The sequence below is a fragment of the Bubalus bubalis genome, chromosome 9 (assembly GCF_019923935.1).
Source record: "Bubalus bubalis isolate 160015118507 breed Murrah chromosome 9, NDDB_SH_1, whole genome shotgun sequence".
In the NCBI taxonomy this organism is placed as follows: domain Eukaryota; kingdom Metazoa; phylum Chordata; class Mammalia; order Artiodactyla; family Bovidae; genus Bubalus; species Bubalus bubalis.
In genome coordinates this window covers 73,936,286-73,953,030 of record NC_059165.1, presented here as the reverse complement: position 1 = coordinate 73,953,030, position 16,745 = coordinate 73,936,286, and the positions used below count along the sequence as shown (strand labels likewise).

General features: G+C 40.1%; 1 long non-coding RNA gene across 13 annotated transcripts in view; it reads right to left on the bottom strand.

Annotated features, from left to right (window-relative positions):
- Window positions 1–16,745, bottom strand: part of LOC112586931 — a 175,405-nt gene that overhangs the window by 79,807 nt on the left and 78,853 nt on the right. For 2 of the 13 annotated variants that reach the window (XR_006553425.2, XR_006553427.2), the window contains exon 11: window positions 3,654–3,708. The exons of the other annotated variants lie outside the window; for them this stretch is intronic. This is a non-coding gene — a long non-coding RNA (uncharacterized LOC112586931). The remainder of the gene's footprint in view (window positions 1–3,653; window positions 3,709–16,745) is intronic. 13 annotated transcript variants of the gene reach the window in all.

The following is a 16,745-nucleotide window of genomic DNA, read 5'->3' as shown; positions in this document are numbered from 1 at the left end:
CCAGTCTGAAAGTGAAATCAAAGTGTTAGTTGCTCAGTCTTGCCAGACTCTTTACGACCCTATTGACTGGGACCACTCAGGCTCCTCTGTGCATGGGGATTCTCCAAACAAGAATAGTGGACTTCAGTTCAGTTCAGTCACTCAGTCGAGTCTGACTCTTTGTGATCCCATGAATTGCAGCACGCCAGGCCTCTCTGTCCATCACCAACTCCCAGAGTTTACCCAAACCCATGTCCATCGAGTTAGTGATGGCCATCCAACCATCTCATCCTCTGTTGTCCCCTTCTCCTCCTGCCCTCAATCTTTCCCAGCATCAGGGTCTTTTCCAATGAGTCAGCTCTTCGCATCAGGTGACCAAAGTATTGGAGTTTCAGCTTGAACATCAGTCCTTCCAATGAACACCCAGGACTGATCTCCTTCAGAATGAACTGGTTGGATCTCCTTGCAGTCCAAGGGACTCTCAAGAGTCTTCTGCAACACCACAGTTCAAAAGCATCAATTCTTCTGAGCTCAGCTTTCTTTATAGTCCAACTCTCACATCCATACATGACCACAGGAAAAACCATAGCCTTGACTAGACGGACATTTGTTGGTAAAGTAATGTCTCTGCTTTTGAATATGCTGTCTAGGTTGGCCATAACTTTCCTTCCAAGGAGTAAGCACCATTTAATTTCATGGCTGCAGTCACCATCTGCAGTGACTTTGAAGCCCAAGAAAATAAATTCTCTTACTGTTTCCATTGTTTCCCCATCTATTTCCATGAAGTGATGGGACCAGATGCCATGATCTTCATTTTCTGAATGTTGAGCTTTAAGCCAACTTTTTCACTCTCCACTTTCACTTTCATCAAAAGGCTCTTTAGTTTTTCTTCACTTTCTGCCATATGGGTGGTGTCATCTGCATATCTGAGGTTATTGATATTTCTCGCAGCAATCTTGATTCCAGCTTGTATGTCTTGCAACCCAGCGTTTCTCATGATGTACTCTGCATAGAAGTTAAATAAACAGGGTGACAATATACAACCTTGACGTACTCCTTTTTCTATTTGGAACCAGTCTGTTGTTCCATGTCCAGTTCTAACTGTTGCTTCCTGACCTGCATATAGGTTTCTCAAGAGGCAGGTCAGGTGGTCTGGTATTCCCATCTCTTTCAGAAATTTTCCACAGTTTACTGTGATCCACACAGTCAAAGGCTTTGGCATAGTCAATAAAGAAATAGACGTTTTTCTGAAACTCTCTTGCTTTTTTGATGATACATTGGATGTTGGCAATTTGATCTCTGCTTCCTCTGCCTTTTCTAAAACCAGCTTAAACATCTGGAAGCTCACAGTTCACGTATTGCTGAAGCCTGGCTTGGAGAATTTTGAGCATTACTTTACTAGCATGTGAGATGCGTGCAATTGTGCGGTAGTTTGAGCATTCTTTGGCATTGCCTTTCTTTGGGATTGGAATGAAAATTGACCTTTTCCAGTCCTGTGGCCACTGCTGAGTTTTCCAAATTTGCTGGCATATTGAGTGCAGCACTTTCACAGCATCATCTTTCAGGATTTGAAATAGCTCCGCTGGAATTCCATCACCTCCACTAGCTTTGTTCATAGTGATGCTTTCTAAGGCCCACTTGACTTCACATTCCAGGATGTCTGGCTCTCGGTGAGTGATCACACCATCATGATTATCTGGGTTGTGAAGATCTTTTTTGTACAGTTCTGTGTATTCTTGCCACCTCTTCTTAATATCTTCTGCTTCTGTTAGCTCCCTACAATTTCTGTCCTTTACTGAGCCCATCTTTGCATTAAATGTTCCCTTGGTATCTCTGATTTTCTTGAAGAGATCTCTAGTTTTTCCTATTCTATTGTTTTCCTCTATTTCTTTGCATTGATCGCTGAGGAAGGCTTTCTTATCTCTCCTTGCTATTCTTTGGAACTCTGCATTCAAATGGGAATATCTTTCCTTTTCTCCTTCGCTTTTTGCCTCTCTTCTTTTCACGGCTATTTGTAAGGCCTCCTCAGGGAGCCATTTGCTTTTTTGCATTTCTTTTTCTTGGGGATGTTCTTGATCTCTATCTCCTGTACAATGTCTCGAACCTCCGTCCACAGTTCATCAGGCAGTCTCATCAGGCAGTCTGTCTATCAGATCTAGTCCCTTAAATCTATTTCTCACTTCCACTGTATAGTCATAAGGAATTTGATTTATCATACCTGAATGGTCTAGTGGTTTTCCCCACTTTCTTCAATTTAGGTCTGAATTTGGCAATAAGGAGTTCATGATCTGAGCCAGAGTCAGCTCCCGGTCTTGTTTTTGCTGGAGTGGGTAGCTATTCTCTTTTCCAGGGGATCTTCCTGACCCAGGGATCAAACCCAGGTCTCCTGCATTGTAGGCAGAGTCTTTACCATCTGAGGCACCAGGGCTTTGGAAGTCACCAGGGAAGCCACACCCCAATCGACTTAAATTCTAATCATGGTCCAAGGTCTACTCAGGTTTTGCCTCAGGGCAGCCTTCTCTTGACTGCTTTCTGGATTACAAACACCTCACCTTTCCCCTCCTGGCTCCCTCTCAAGGCCTCTGTTGGCGTTCTGGGTACAATGGCTCTGAAAACACTGTTGATAATGTGTTGTTAGTGGTCTGTCGTACACAGTCCAGCACTGAATCATTTGTTGTTTTATACTGTTCATCTCTAAGTCATAACTGTTGGTCTGGAATATTTAACTAAATTACTAGTTCCTTGGGTACAAACCATCTTTATGATCTACTAACACACAACTAAAAACGCAGTAAATACTGGGGGAATAGAACCCTCGAATTGTTCAAGGCGCCATTACACACACACACACAGACACACATACACACACACAGAGTTATGAAGCCTAAAGAAAATGACTTATGCAAAGTTTGTTAAATAGCAACCTCTTAGCAAAAAAGCACTTACCGAGTGCCCACACATGCTCAATTTTCAGTTAACTAAAGACATCTTAGTTTGAAACACAGCCAAGTGACAAAAATGTAAAAGATGAATCATAGTGTTAGGGAGAGAGTGGGGAGACGGCACTTTCATAAACTATGAAGAATTAAAAAAAAAAAAACACAATGTAACCTTTTAGAGGGAAATTTGGCAGTCCAAAGTGAATCTACAAACAGTCATCTTTTCCTTAGATCTTTTAATTTTTTAACTCAAACTGTTTCCATAATAAATACCTATATTACTTTCTAACATTTATATTGTTTTTTGCATTTATTAAACATGATGAATCTAACGATCAGAGATAAAATGTCTCAAAAATAAACCCCAATAGTACAAATAGGTCTTACACTAATAAGTGAGGCTTTAGACAAAATAAATATGGGACAGAGTTGCTGCTGAACTTTTGTACATGGGTTTTCTTTCTTTTTTTTTTTTTTGGCCACACAGCAAGGCAAGTGGAATCTTAGTTCCCTGACCAGTGATCAGACCTCTGCCACCACACCCCGCCCTCCCAGCTCCCTGCAGTGGAAACACGGAGCCCCAAGCACTGGATTGCCAGGGGAGCTCCAAAGGGTTTTCTTTCATTGGCCTGCATTAGAGCTCTCATATTGAAAATATTGAGACACTACAGCAGATTAAGAGTACAGATGCTGGAACCAGACTACTTAAGTTCAAGTGGCAGCTGTGTCACTTACCAGCTATATGACCTCGGACAGGTGACGTAACCATTCTATGCTTCAATTTTCTTATCTGTAAAGTGGAGGAAATAGTAGTAACAACTGAGGACTGTGGTGAGGATTAAATGTATTCATAAATATACCACTTGGAGTAGTGCTGTGAAGTGTTCTGCAAGGGTTCATTTTATTATTATTATCACTACTTACTGAACTCCCATTAGATGCTTGGGGCTGAGAATGCAGTGGTAAAAAACTCATGAAGCTTTTTCCTAATGGATGAAATTATATAGGTTGTTGAGTAAATGAACAAATACATATATTCTTAAAATCACAACTATCCTAATAGTAAAACTGTGGCTGACATGAGAATTAACAAAGGAGGTCCCAGTTGTACATTACAGACTGGCAGTCATGAAGGATTACCCAAGGACTGGTGGAAAGAAAAATCTTCCAGGTATAAATGACTCAGATATGGAAAGGCACATCCAATAAATAGAAAAGACCAGGATGGCCCAAGACCAGTGAGTGATGGAAAGAGTGTCAGATGAAGCTGGAGAGGTTGGCAGAGTCGAACATAGAGCCACATGAACCACGTCAGAGATTTGGGACATTGTCTAAATTCACATGAAAGTCAATGAAGAATTTTCGGCAGGGAAATGACATGATCAAATTTACATCTTAATAAAAATACTCTTGGCTGGAAAATTATGTTGAGTTCTTGCACATGTGCCCAAAAACATATGTACAAGAAAATTTCTATACTTGGAGTAATTCAACCACACATTCTCTTTTTTATATATTAGAACACTATGAATTGCATATCACATATGAATGTATGTCATACTATACATGCTTGTATATATTATACATTTGTACAAATGTATGACAGGGCACTTCATGGGAAATAGATGGGGAAACAGTGGAAACAGTGTCAGACTTTATTTTTCTGGGCTCCAAAATCACTGCAGATGGTGACTGCAGCCATGAATTTAAAGACGCTTATTCCTTGGAAGGAAAGTTATGACCAACCTAGATAGCATATTCAAAAGCAGAGACATTACTTTGCCAACAAAGGTCCGTCTAGTCAAGGCTATGGTTTTTCCTGTGGTCATGTATGGATGTGAGAGTTGGACTGTGAAGAAAGCTGAGCGCCGAAAAATTGATGCTTTTGAACTGTGGTGTTGGAGAAGAATCTTGAGCGTCCCTTGGACTGCAAGGAGATCCAACCAGTCCATTCTAAGGAGATCAGCCCTGGGATTTCTTTGGAAGGAATGATGCTAAAGCTCAAACTCCAGTACTTTGGCCACCTCATGCGAAGAGTTGACTCATTGGAAAAGACTCTGATGCTGGGAGGGATTGGGGGCAAGAGGAGAAGGGGATGACAGAGGGTGAGATGGCTGGATGGCATCACTGACTCGATGGACGTGAGTCTCAGTGAACTCTGGGAGTTGGTGATGGACAGGGAGGCCTGGCGTGCTGCGATTCATGGGGTCACAAAGAGTCGGACACGACTGAGCGACTGATCTGACCTGATCTGATGACAGGGCAGGTTTGTACTGCACATGGTAGAAGCTGTTCTGGACCAAATCCACTGTGGGAACATTTTCCCCACACCTCAAACAGGAAATTCTTGGAAACCAGCATGTGTCAGAGAATCTAACTATTTACCCAAAGATAGCATCAGATTCCACAAGTGAAGAGTTCACACCTACAAGACCGCACCCATCTCCACCACTTCAGACACTGGTCAAACCTCCGGTTTATCTCCTGTCCTTCTGGGTGACCAGCTATAGATGAGTTCCCAATACACTTTTCTTGGGTTCAATTAATTTTGCAGAGCAGCTCACAGAATTCAAAGAAATATGTCACTTACTAGCTTACCTGTTTCTTATAGAAGGATATAATTCAGGAACAGCCTGAAGTAAGAGATGCAGGGGATAATGCATGGGGAGACGCCCATCCATGCTTTCCATCCAGGTATGCTACTCTCCCCAAACCTCCACATGTTCACCAACCCAGAAAGTCTCTGAACTCTCCCCTTTGTGGGTTTTTAATGAAGGTTTCACTACACAGTCAGCGCTTTCATCAACTGTACCTATTGGCGACCCATCTCAACCTCCAGCCCCTCTTCCCCCTCCAGAGGTCTGCATTGGGTACTTTAAGTTCTAACTCTCTAATCACAGGACTGGTTCTCTGGGCAACCAGCCCCCATTCCTAAGTACTTTCTGGAAAGTCAACTCATTAACATAGCAAAAAACCTCTTTAAGGGTCTCCTCAGGTAGGAAATTCCCAGGGTTTTAGGAGCTCTGTGCCAGAAACAGGGAGGAAGACTAAATATTTATTATAAATCACATGTGCAACATGTGGTAAACCAACTACTATTACTTAATGAATTTATGTTCATTTCACTTCTAGGGACCAACACTCTACCCGTTGACTTCAGAATTAAGAGATGCAACTACACTGTTAAATGATACTCACTGTGCATTGTTTGTAAAAAAAAAAATATATCTATAATTATCCATATTTGGGAGATTGGTAAAACTGTAACTACTAAGCAGCTATAAAATGAATAATGTAGATGTGTATAGACCAAACTGGAATAGTGTTAAAAATATCAAGGGGGGGAAATAAGCTCTAGGAACATAAAATTAGCAATAAGATTTTTGTGAAATAAAAATTATATGTGGATAAATGTATAAAAATATAAACATCTATTTATCCCAATATAAAAGTATACATAGCAAACTATTAACATCACTTACTCCTTAGGGTTAGGGGAACAGTGAGCATTTATTTTTTACTTTAGATGTTTCTGATTGTTTGAATTCTTTATAATGAATATCTGTCCATTTTCATTCAAAAGAAAGTGATAAAGACATAAAAATTATAAAATAAAGCTTCATTTTATATCTTTTGAACAGAAGTAATATATAGCATAATATAGAACTAAAGTGAGACATAGGTAGTGAAGTGAAAAGATTAATCAAAGCTATTTATAAGTTTTCAAATTGTGGCATGTAATTAGGGTATTTCCTGTTAGTTACTGGTAGGCAGAATTAAGGGACCGCAGTCATTATTGATCGCGTAATGTAACGCTGTCCAACTGCTGGATGAGCTGGGGGTAGGGGCTGTGTCCTACAACGGCTGCCTCTCCCTTCTTTTGGTAATCCTCTGCCAGCTTCAACATGTTTGTTTGTTTGTTTGTTTTGAGGGTAAATGGATATTAATAGACTCTGATCAGACTGAATATAAGAAATGGCAAGTCTACAAAACAGTATTCCTGAGTTGTGTATCCTTTACCTGTTCACAGGTGTCTGAAGAAAATCTTGGAACTTCTTAGCCTCTGTTGTAATTAGGGGGAATAGCTAATTATATCTTAGTATCAAGATGGAATCAACAGAGACAAGAAAAGTTAAAGCCATCTAATTCAGCATGATTCATTCCTATGACTTAGCTGAATGATGGGTCCCAAAATACCAGCCTTGCCATTTAACAGTTTGAAGGTATTACTCAGAAATTGTACCAACAAAACACTTTGGTATCATTTCAATGAATCCACCACATTATAGGTCATTATGCGCTCCAGAACACTGATTCTGAGGCTATTTAATAGGTATCACATGTTTTTAAAACAGGTGGGGGTGAGTTATTGATTAAATAAACTTCAAAAATGCTGAGTAATATGAAGTTAAGGAGATTTTAAACTGGGTTTCTCAGAGCCATTAATACAGTAATGTGAATTATGAACCTTTAAGATATTGATATAACAAGTAGTAATGTCCAATTCCAAATTAATTTTCTAGAAAATCCTTCCATTGGTACTATATTAGGAGCATATTAAGAGACAATTATTCTTTTGGAACCATGGACATAGCCCCATGATCACACCTATATTTGGTGCTTTATGCCGTGTAACAAGTTTGGTTGCCTTCAGGCTTTACTCATTTAAAAAGGTTGTATAACCCATTAAAATGAAACTTTGCCATGTTGTCATTTCCTCTAAAGAACATTTTTCTTTCTTCAATCTATTATAAAGATACAGAATATATTTAAGTTTAAACTTCAGAGAAAGCCAAGGGATACTGAATTCTTTTGATCTCCCTCCCATTTTTTATCCTGAAGTTTTATGACCAACCTAGACAGCATATTAAAAACCAAAGACATTACTTTGCCAACCAAGGTCCGTCTAGTCAAGGCTATGGGTTTTCCAGTGGTCATGTATGGATGTGAGAGTTGGACTATAAAGAAAGCTGAGCACTGTTGGAGTAGACTCTTGAGAATCCCTTTGACTGCAAGGAGATCCAACCAGTTCATCCTAAAGGAGATCAGTCCTGGGTGTTCATTGGAAGGACTGATGTTGAAGCTAAAACTGCAATACTTTGGCCACTTGATGCAAAACACTGACTCATTTGAAAAGACCCTGATGCTGGGAAAGATTGCGGGCAGGAGGAGAAGGGGACAACAGAGGATGAGATGGTTGGATGGCATCACCGACTCAATGGACATGGGTTTGGGTGGACTCCGGGAGTTGGTGATGGACAGGGAGGCCTGTCGTGCTGCGGTCATGGGGTCGCAAAGAGTCGGACACGATGGAGCAACTGAACTGAAATTACAATAAAAAATGCACATGCATGAAGCTTGATCTTGGCTACAGCAAATACCGTTAATAACCTGAAGATACAAAAAAACAGGCCTGGGTCTTCAGTTTCAAAGAGGATTAGTATTCCTTAACCATTAATTCATCACTAGTAGATTTCTTAGCTAAAATTTTATTCACTTGTTAAAATATAAACTTACACTAGTATCTGGGTAATGGATGTTGAATTCACAATAAAAAACAAGAAAACACTGTAGAAAACAATTTGGCAACACCTACTCAAAAGTCTTAAAAATGTTTCTTTCCATTCATTTACGTTTGATTCTACTTTTAGAAAACCGGTCACCAATATAAATATAAGGATGGTCATAGACACATTTGGAGAAGGCAATGGCACCCCACTCCAGTATGCTTGCCTGGAAAATCCCATGGATAGAAGAGCCTGGTAGGCTGCAATCCATGGGGTCGTGAAGAGTCGGACACGACTGAGCGACTTCACTTTCCCTTTTCACTTTCATGCATTGGAGAAGGAAATGGCAACCCACTCCAATGTTCTTGCCTGGAGAATCCCAGGGACGGGGGAGCCTGGTGGGCTGCCGTCTATGGGGTAGCACAGAGTCGGACACGACTGAAGCAACTTAGCAGCAGCAGTAGCAGCATAGACACATTATTCATAATGGTCACAAAAAATGATACACTCATGCAAGGGAACCATATTTAGAACTTTAAAATGATACCTCTGTACATAAAAAAAAGCATAAATGTCCATTGACAGATGAATGGATAAAGATGTGGTACATATATACAGTGGAATCTTACTCAGCCATGAAAATAAATGAAATAATGCCATTTGCAGCAATATGGATGGATCTGGAGATTATCACACTAAGTGAAGTCAGACAGGAAAAGACAAATATCATATGATATCACTTACAAGTGAAATCTTAAAAAAAAAGATATAAATGAACTTACTTACAAAACAGAAATATACTCACACACATATTAATAGAAAACAACTTATGGTTACCAAAGGGAAAAGGAGCAGGAGAGGGATAAATTAGGATTTGGGGATTAACAGCTACACACTACTCCATATAAAATAGATAAACAACAAGGACCTGCTGTATAGCACAGGGAACTATATTCAATATCTTGTAATAATCTATAATGGAAAAGAATCTTAAAAAGAATATATATACATATATATGTGTGTGTGTGTTTGTGTGTATATAATCAAATCATTTTGCTATACACCTGAAACATTACAAATCAACTCAGTTAAGTCATTCAGTCATGTCCGACTCTGTGACCCCATGGACTGCAGCACACCAGGCTTCCCTGTCCATCACCAACTCCCGGAGCCTACTCAAACTCATGTCCATAGAGTGGGAGATGCCATCCAACCATCTCATCCTCTGTCATCCCCTTCTCCTCCCACCTTCAATCTTTCCCAGCATCAGGGTCTTTTCAAATGAGTCAGTTTTAGCATCAAGTGGCCAAAGTATTGGAGTTTCAGCTTCAACATCAGTCCTTCCAATGAATATTCAGAACTAGTTTCCTTTAGGATGGACTGGTTGGATCTCCTTGCAGTCCAAGGGACTCTCAAGAGTCTTCTCCAACACCACAGTTCAAAAGTATCAATTCTTTGATGCTCAGCTTTCTTTTTTTTTTTTTATTTTATTTTTAAACTTTACATAATTGTATTAGTTTTGCCAAACATCAAAATGAATCCGCCACAGGTATACATGTGTTCCCCATCCTGAACCCTCCTCCCTCCTCCAACTCTCACATCCATATATGACTACTAGAAAAATCATAGCTTTGACTGGTCAGACCTTTGTTGGCAAAGTAATGTCTCTACTTTTTAACATGCTATCTAGATTGGTCATAGCTTTTCTTCCAAGGAGTAAGCATCTTTTAATTTCATGGCTGCAATCACCATCTGGAGTGATTTTGGAGCCCCCAAAAATAAAGTCAGCCACTTTTTCCATTGTTTCCCCATCTATTTGTCATGAAGTGATGGGACCAGATGCCATGATCTTAGTTTTCTGAATGTTGAGTTTTAAGCCAGCTTTTTCACTCTCCTCTCTCACTTTCATTAAGGGGCTCTTTAGTTCTTCACTTTCTGCCATAAGGGTGGTGTCATCTGCGTATCTGAGGTTACTGATATTTCTCCCGGCAATTTTGATTCCAGCTTGTGCTTGATCCAGCCTGGCATTTTGCATGATGTACTTTGCATATAAGTTAAATAGGCAAGGTGACAATACACAGCCTTGACATACTCCTTACCCGATTTGGAACCAGTCTGTTGTTCCATGTCCAGTTCTAACTACACTTTTATTAAAAAAAAAAAAAAAGTAAAGGATTAAGAAACAAGTCTAATTATACTAAATGTGAAAAAAAATGATGCTATAGAAAACTGTTAACATGGGGAAATGCATGTGTCTCATGCATGCATCTTAAAAAAGCAGAAATATGTACTTAAATACATAGATATATACATACTGGCTTAAACTTGTATTTGCATAGATTATCCTGAACGGTACATAAACTGAAAATGGCAGTTGAGTCTGGGGTGGAGAACTGGGAAACTGAAGGATAGATGAGGACAGAGAATGATCCTTTCTCTCAATCCTTTCTCTCAATCCTTTCTCTCTTTTGTACTATTTGAATCATTTAGGACAAATAAAGTAAAATAGGTAAGAAGACAGAAGGAAGAGAGAGAGAAATCAAAGAATGGAGGAATGGAGTGATGGGTGCAGGGCCTCTGTGATGGTATAAATTGTGAGACAAATAATATGTCTTATATTCTGAATTGTGTAGCCCCAAGTAACCAACTCATGATCCTAATAGTCGAAGGACATCAAGCTTGATCATTATTATTCAAATTCACTATAGTTTTATTTTAAACTTTGCTTACTTGGTCTATCAGCTTCTAAACAACGTATATTTCACTCCTACTTGCAGTGATTTCTGACTTAGGTAATTTGACTTTGGTGTTCATAAAGGATACTTGTTGTTGGTTTGAACCTTTTTCAACATTATGTACATTACTTTTCTCTTTAATTAATCTTGACCTTGAATTCTACTTTGTCTAATATTAATATATTACAGTAGGTTTTGTTATCATTATTGGTTTTTATTAGTATTTGCTTAGAATATCTTTACTTATCCATATATTTTAACCAACTAAGGTCACTTCATGTGTCTCATAAGGAACATAGCTGGATATTCATTTTTCTCACCTGTAGTTTTGTTTTTCACAGAGTTACTTAAACTATTTACATTTATTTCTCATACTTTGAATTTGTTCCAATCATTATTTTTGTGTGTATTATATTTATTGTCCATTAGTTCTTCTTATTTTACTATTTGATAGATTCATTAAGTTGTTTATATTTGTTTTACACATCATGTTTATTCCATGTTCTTCCTTTAATTGTTTAGAAGTGATATTTCCTATCTCTTCTATTTGAGTAGTTTCACTCAAATTTCTACCATGTATATTCAAAATTTATGTAAAACTTACATTTACCTATTGAAGCCTACTTCTAATCCACACTTACAACCTCCTATCTTCTCCCTTTTCCCCTGAGCATCCACATATTGAAATTATATAAGATTTTAGTTCCAAATTTTATCACACTTTAAATAATTAAGATTCAATTATAAGTTATGCTTTTTTTACTCAGTACTGCTTCCATATTTTTCTTGAGTTTATTTTTAACAATGCTCAAGTATATTCTTTATTATTTCACAATAGGATTCACAAGTAGCATATTTTGAAGTGTTTTGTTGTTTAAAATGTCCTATTTTACCTTCATATTTGAATGACAGGCCGATAGGGTGCAGAATAGTATATTCACCCAGATCTCTGAAAATACTAATTATACATATAATTACATCCCTTGAGATATTCCTTATTTCTAAATGAGATGCCTGTTTTTCATGATGGTCCTCCTTTCATGTGTCATGATTTGGGATTGTGAGGTCATCATCTTATTACCTGTTTCCCATTAGCCTGTCTATAATCACAGCCTCTCTCCAAGCCATCATCACCCTAGAGTCCTGGCACAGGGGCCATCGTCCTTTGTGGTGTCATCAACCACCCTGGGCATCACCCCACCTCCCAGAGGAGCAGCTATTATGTAGAAGAGGGAAGGAGGCCTCTCACCTCAAAGATTCGTTCACACCCCTCTTCTCTCCCCACCCACCATCTCTAGCTCCAGCTCCCTCAGGGCCCGTCAAGTCCTTCCACACCTTCCCCTGCACCAATTATAAGGAGTGTCCCTGGTGGCTCAGACAGTAAAAAATCTGCTTGTAATTTGGGAGACCTGGGTTGGGAAGATCTCCTGGAGAAGGTAATGGCAACACACTCCAGTATTCTTGCCTGGAGAGTTCCATGGACAGAGAGGAGCCTGGAGGGCTACAGTTCATGGGGTTGCAAAGAGCTGGACAGTTTGGGGCTGTGGATTCCTTTTTCAATCTGATCTCACCTAAATTCTAACTTTCAGAGATTCCTCATAATTCCTGACCAATACTACCCTTTTTAAACACATTTAAACGTTATATCTGTTCATTCTAAGGACTTGAGATGGGTGGCAGGGGAGAGAATATGAGTCTGCACAATCCATCTCTTTGGCCTAATTCCCACCATTACTAACACTGTTTTAAGTTACATACCCTCCATATCTTCATGCTAAATCTAAATAAATTAGGTCTGTATTGCACACTCTCACAAACAATAAACTACACTATTTCAGTGACATGGTTGCATTAGGCAAAACTTTCTTTCTTTTTGGGGGGGGGAGCAAACTTTCTTAATCTTTCTACCCAAGAAGTAATAATTCCCTGAATTTATTTTTATCTTTTGGAAAGGAGATTTAGGTCCCCTGATAAGAAATCACTGCTTCTTGGTTTGGTGACCCTTTGAGGCATCATTGCTTCTTTCCTTCTCCTGTTCTGTCTTATCAAACCCTAGAAGTCTGCACAGGCTGATGGTGGGATTTTGAGGTATGTTTTAAGTCCTTTTTCCTTTTCTCAAAATCCAAACCATAGAATTTGCATTAAGATGAAATTACATAGACCCTATGTCAGGACCCACAACCACACACCCAGGGTCAGAGAGACCTGACTACACAAATGAAGTCCATTCCATTTACGGCCACATGCACATAGCCAAGACGAGCGTGTGCATCTCACATGTATCAGCCTTTCCGTCTAAGGAACATTCCTAAGTCACTAAGTTACTAAGAATTCCTCGATTCTGTGCAGAGATATAGAGACCAGTGCCTAGGGCTGAATCTGTTTCGGGTCTCTGTGATATGTTTGTTTGCGACTAAGTACTGACTGCTACATATCGCACCCACTGGAATATGAGTGAACAAACAAAAAATGTTTCATTGAGTAAATACATAGCAAAAGGCAATCTAGTGGATGTGATTAAGAGCTGAGACTCATGTTGAATTCAGAGTTTTCTACTTATCAAATGTGTGATCTTAGCTAAATTATGTATCCTCTCTGCCTTGGTTTCTGTATCTATAAAGTGGAGACAACAACAGTACTGGATTTTGAGTATTTAATAACTTGGTGTGTGCAAAGCCTAGAATGGTAGTTGGCACACAGCAAGCCCCGTTTAAGTATTTGCTCATATGACTAATATCACCAGCAACTGCTGTTACCATGCTCACAAGAATGGGCTAATCTGTGACTCTATTTTTGGAAGGAGGGCATCTCTCTTGGCATTTTTCTGATTTCCCACCTGGAGATGATAGGAATGGGCATCTCCACAGGGCAGATCCTAGAAGGGTCACAAAGTTGACAAGTCACCGTCAAAATATTGGGCTGATGCCCAGGCACCCTCTGGAGAAGTGTGACTCTGTGTCCTTCAGAGCTCTTAAGAAAGTCCAGAACAACTCCCTGCAGCTCAGCAAACTCATCAACCCACATCTGCTTTGGGAGCCAAGTGGCCCAGAAGTGCAGAGCTGCTGCATCTCACATGCTCTCCAGGCACAACTCAAAGAGCCAGTCCCAGGGCTCAGACAGCCGGCTTCTGCCTGATCACATGCAGTGTCAGGTCCTGCAATTTTAGGCTCCGTAAACGGCAATCAGCCATGAGCCTGATCAAGTCATACTCAGCTATAGACAGAGAGTAACTCTGAATCAGTCCCAGGGGTCCAGGGTGACTAGGAGCACCTTCACTGCCAGGCCCTGCCAAGAAGCCCCTTTTCAGTCCCTCGTCTTTGTGCACTCAGTATCCCCTGGATGCAGAATGCTAGCTGAAGTGCCCAGGAAGGGTGGGGAGGGGCTATTAGAAAGGAGTGAAAGAAGGTGCTGTCCTTGGGTCACAGAAAAGAATAGAACCTGCTTATGGTTCTTGGTTAGTTAGAAGTGAATTGAGAGAACAGATGGATGAATCTTTTTTCCTTTTCTTCTTTAACTTTTTATTTTACATTGGAGCATAGTTGATTAACAATATTATGTTAGTTTCAGGTGTACAGCAAAATGACCAGTTACGTGCATACATGTATCTATTCTTTTTCAAATTGTTTTCCCATTTAGGTTGTTACATAATATTGAGCAGAGTACCCTGTGCTATACAGTAAGTCCTTGCTGGTTATCTATTTTACATCTAGCAGTGTGTACCGGTCAATCCCAAACTCCCAATCTATCCCTCTCCCATCGACCCTTGCCCCTGTAACCAGAAGTTTGTTCTCTAAGTCTGTCACAGGCTTCCTTTCTTTTCATACAGACTGGATAGATTATAGTTTGAGCAAGTATATACTTGGCTTTCCCTCTGCATCTTCCATTGTCACTTCTGCCTCATAGGCTCATAGGAGGATGCATTTGTTTGCATTTCTCATTAATGCAATAGTTCTATTTACTAAATCCTAGAAAGCAATAGTCTATTTGAAGACATGGCCCCTGCCTTGCTTTCCTGAAGATGTTCTCTCAAGGCACGGTCTCTCATGCCTTGTACACACACACACACACACACACACAGCTCTGTCATTTCTTCATCAGGAAACATGCAGTCCTAACCAAACCAGGTCAGGCAGCAAAAGCAACTATCAGGAAAACGCTTTTTGTCAGAGCATGCCAGTACCAGGTGAAGATATGTGGGTGCCCCAGAGACTAATACTCTGCTTTCTCAGCCCATGCACAGTCATTAAATTATTGACAAAAGCACATCTGCTGAATGGATTAAGAGGAGAGAAGAACGCCCGTGGCTGCTTTCCTCCTCTCCACTGTCCTGAGCAATTCACCTTCCAGCCTCAAACTTGTATTCACAACTTAGCAGAAAAAAGTCCCACAATTAACCAAATCTGTGCTCTTCAGAAGGCAAATTAGTAACTTTAGGACCTGCTGGTGGTCTCAGGTTCATTACCCCTCTCCACACAGAGTGCTACACCAAATTATTTCAACAATTCAATCCAAACAATTCTTACTCCAATATAAATTCTGGTCAGCATGAATTTCCCTCTCTCATTAAACCTCCGAGGATGCTTTAGTGGCTTTATAGATCAACACCCCAGACCACCCTGGGCAGTACAGAATGGGGACCATGTGGAAAACAGGAGCAAAGGTGGGAGGGCCGCTGTGTTCTCAGCCTCAGGACAGGCTAATTGGTAAGAGAGACAGGACAGGGGGACCCATCCTGTGAGCATGAGGCCATTTTTTTTTTTAAACAAAACCTTTAAGAGTCTAGAGAACTAAAGGGACCAAGAATGTACAGTCATGGTGAAGTGGCAGCTTCAGTCATATGGAGTATCATTCAGAATTTATGGGAATTGAGTTTCTGGTTTCCATTCTGATTTCCTCCCTTTGCAAGCTCCTTAATATGACACTTGAATTGGTCTCAGGGAAGAGTCCTGGAAAAGGACTCATGGAAAAGACCCTGATGCTGGCAAAGATTGAGGGCAGGAGGAGAAGGGGATGACACAGGATGAGATGGTTGGATGGCATCATCGACTCAGTGGAGGAATATGAGCAAGCTCCAGGAGATGGTGAAGGACAGGGAAGCCCTACATGCTGTGGTCCATGGGGTCACAAAGAGTCAGACATGGCTGAGTGACTGAACAACAGCAACAAAAATTCCTGGACTCCCCCTCCTCAAGAAGTGTTGTCCAATAGAAACAAGTAAACCACATCATGCACTTTTAAGTCTCCTAATAAGCACATTTTTAAAAGTAAAAAGAACCAGGTGAAATTAAATTTGGTAGCTTAGTAACCCAATATATCCAAAATAGCATCATTTCAACCTATAAACAATATTATTTTTTTCATACTGTATATTGGACAATGCGGTTATTAAAGCTCCCTGCTTCCAGGGAGTTTACAGTCTGAAGAGACAGTGAAAGTATGAAGACCATGTATATGTGAGGTGGTTGTCTGAAGGTTTATTCCAGAAAAAAAGAGGTGGGATAGTTGAGTGATTTAGGGTCAAGGAGGCTCTGAAGTCAGACATGGAACCTTGGCTCTGCATCTTACTAGGGGTGTGACTTAGAACA